This window comes from Mus pahari, chromosome 14 (genome assembly GCF_900095145.1).
Source record: "Mus pahari chromosome 14, PAHARI_EIJ_v1.1, whole genome shotgun sequence".
Taxonomy (NCBI): domain Eukaryota; kingdom Metazoa; phylum Chordata; class Mammalia; order Rodentia; family Muridae; genus Mus; species Mus pahari.
Genome location: NC_034603.1, coordinates 15,055,551 through 15,058,780, shown reverse-complemented (window position 1 = coordinate 15,058,780; position 3,230 = coordinate 15,055,551). Strand labels below are relative to the sequence as shown.

General features: G+C 44.5%; 1 protein-coding gene across 3 annotated transcripts in view; it reads left to right on the top strand.

The window, feature by feature from the left end:
- Positions 1-3,230, top strand: part of LOC110332279 (hepatitis A virus cellular receptor 1 homolog) — a 42,132-nt gene that overhangs the window by 21,317 nt on the left and 17,585 nt on the right. The window contains exon 1 of one of the 3 annotated variants that reach the window (XM_021213414.1): positions 1,028-1,077. The exons of the other annotated variants lie outside the window; for them this stretch is intronic. The gene's annotated coding sequence lies outside the window, so the exon portion shown is untranslated. Of the gene's footprint in view, positions 1-1,027; positions 1,078-3,230 lie in introns of those variants that run through there. 3 annotated transcript variants of the gene reach the window in all.

Below are 3,230 nucleotides of genomic sequence, written 5' to 3'. Positions count from 1 at the left end.
TGGAGGGAGGGGTATAGGGGACTTTCAGGATAGTATTTGAAATGTACATGAAGTAAATACCTAATAAAAAAAATTGGGAAAAAACAATGCCCAAACCAAAGGAAAAATATATATATATATATATATATATGAAGAAGACGACTATATGTGGTTGGTTGGATGGTTAGTTTATTTACATATTTGGTTTGTAGTAGTAAAGACACTGTCAAATTTCACTACTGTTCTGGAAATACTTGCTTGAACAACATTTTATCCTCTAATTGCCAGATGGGAAAGTAGTCATATCCAGTTTCCTATTTTACACAACTCCAACACTTCGGGGGCCTCCTTGGACAATTTGGTAATAACTGAATGCTGAACCCAGGTATGGAGAAGCTTGGCTTCAGCCCTTGAAAGATCTCCTCTCACCAAGCAGCTTTAGCCAGCCTAGAACTTCCTGCATAGCCATGCTGCCATACAATACAGATCTACCTTCCCTTGACTCCCCAGCACTGGTACTAAAGGTGAGCACCAACATACCCTGCTCTCCCTAAACTTTGGAAACAGAGTCTATGAGCTAGATTTCTTTCTTTCAACTCCCCAATTCTTATGGGTTCCTAGTAAACATCGATTAGAAGGATGTCAGTTAATGCCGTCCAGGAAGTATTACAAGAGACAAATGTCCCCTCTGCCCTTGTTCCAGGAACTCCTGGCCTCTCCAGTTCATTCTCCTTTCTGGAATGCAGTTTATTTTCCTATAAATCTGGAGGGCTGGTCCAGGTGTTGAAGTCCCCCCAGGCTCACAGTCACACCTAGAGTAAGGATCTTTTCTGCAGATGGAAGATGGCCCAGTGCAATGCTCTCACTCACTTGGGCGCTCCTGTAATGTTTATGCCAGCGAGCAGATGCTATCTACTCGGTGGATTGGAGCACTGGAGAACTCAGTTTTCACAAAGAACAGGTGAGAGTGTGTCCAGGAGATAAGGGTGGAATTACAAGAGAGACTTGTCTTCATCCATAAATAGCTCTGGAAGAGTTCATGGGCAGCAGAGGACCAGAAAGAGAGACTAACAAGAGGTCACTTTCCCTTAAGTACAGGTAAGTGGGGGACGTCTGCTCGCTGCTTTATGCTGAAGAGAAAGAATCAGGATAGTGTACCTTGGAGAGTCTGTACCATGTGGAATTACGTTAGAGGTGATGTGGGGTTGAACGTGGGACATTAAACAGTGGTGCTTGAGCCCTGAGACATTAGGGTTACTTACCATCCAGTAGGGTTCTGTGGATTCTTGGAATGTGAATCTATGTTTGAATAGAATGATGGGTTTTCATAGATGACTATGTAATATTATATAATGATATGGGAATGGGGCCAGGGAAGCAAGGGCCCACATATATTTGCAGTGTTGTTCATTGATTTTTGTGGTTTGTAAAGTTAGAGATTTTTGTAAGAAAGAGCTTGTAATTGTAGACAATGCGGGTTTTGTGTTAGAGATGAGGTAGCCAAGGACAGAAGGAATGAAATTTTGCTTTGCTTGGGTTGCTGGAGATGGGAAGGTTGTGGCCAGTCCGAGAAGGTGATCAGCTTTTAGAACTGGGGTTTGTTCTCCTATGACTGGGAAGTCGATTAGTTGTTTAACTATCAGGGGAAAATGTTTTGAGAAAGGTTTTACAAAGATTTTTAAAATGTTTGATCTGTTAAGTGGGATTCCATGGCTTGGGGCTTGGTGGCTGGTGCCCTTCATCTTGGGCTGTCTGTCTCTACTGATGGCTTGTTTCGCCAACGATCACCTATTGCTGCCTACTGTGTTCTCACTCTCACAGCACCGGCCCCCGGCCCCACACCCTCCCCTGTCCCTACAGTGAACTTAAAACAAGAGTCATAGAATATAGCAAATATGGCTCAGTGGCTACTCATTAGATCCCCACAACAGGTCTTACTATGCACTTTCTACTTTAATACATATGAGTGTGTGTGTGTATGTGTGTGTGTGTGTGTGTGTGTGTGTGTGTGAGAGAGAGAGAGAGAGACAGAGACAGAGAGACAGAGACAGAGACAGAGACAGAAAGAGAGAAAGACAGAGAGACAGAGAGACAGACATAGACAGACACAGAGACAGAGACAGAGACAGAGACAGACAGACACAGAGACAGAGACACACAGAGAGGAGAAATTATAACTTCCACAAGACTAATCTGTTCTTTAACCACTGTGTACTTGGGGATGTGATTAAAGGTACGCATCTCAGGAGGAAGTGACTTCACCCACTGAGCCATCTCTCTGGTCCTTGATTAGTTTCTTCCTTCATTGAGGAAGCCATCACCCACAGCTTCGGCAGACACCCCTGAACCCAACTCGTGTCTGAGCTGACACCCACCCTTTACTTGAGTTGAGGCAGAGGGATGGAGAAATCAATACCTTGCTTCAATCATCTTCAGATCATGCAAATACACACACTGTTTGTACTTTCTGTTTATTCTTTGAGCTGCTACCTACTTTGTATCCCAGACTGGCCTGGATCACATTGGAATCTCCCTCCCTTAGTCTACAGACTGTGATATGGTCCCCATACATCAGTGTGTCTTATATTTTCATTTGATTTTGACACGTCTTCATGTGTCTCAGTTTGACCTCCACATAATAAGTACCTAGAGGTGACTTTGATCTTCTCATCCTCCACTACCAATGTCCTTGAATTACATACAGGCAGACACCACCGTTCCTGGTTTGTCTGATGTGGATGACTGAACTAGAGATTCATAAACATTAGACAAGCTGTCTTATATCTTACACACCCAGTTCCCAAACTGGTAGTTTTATCATTTAAAGAGGAAAGAGGAAGGAAAACTTAGCATCTTAACAAATATTTTCAATCCCAGCCCTTGAGGAATGGAGGCATGGCTTCAGGGGTTCAAGGCCAGCTTTGAGACAGGAATGAATCTCACAATAACATTCAAACCCCAGATATCTCCTCCAAACCCTGTGGTGGGACAGGCTCTTCCCCCTCTACTGATAGCCCCTCCCCTCATGCACAGCCCAGGCCTGAGTAACTCATCCTCTGCAAACCCCCAGCTTACAGGAAGCCCACTGTGCTCTGCCTTCTGAGCCCACAGACTGAGAGTCTTGATTCCTTCGACCACGCTGCTCTCTGTTGTTTCTTCCACAGTGAACTCTCACTGCAAAGACTCTAAGGTGTCCTTGCTTGTCAGCCTAGCAGTCACAGCTGTCCTCAGAGGGCACCAGCTCCTGGGAC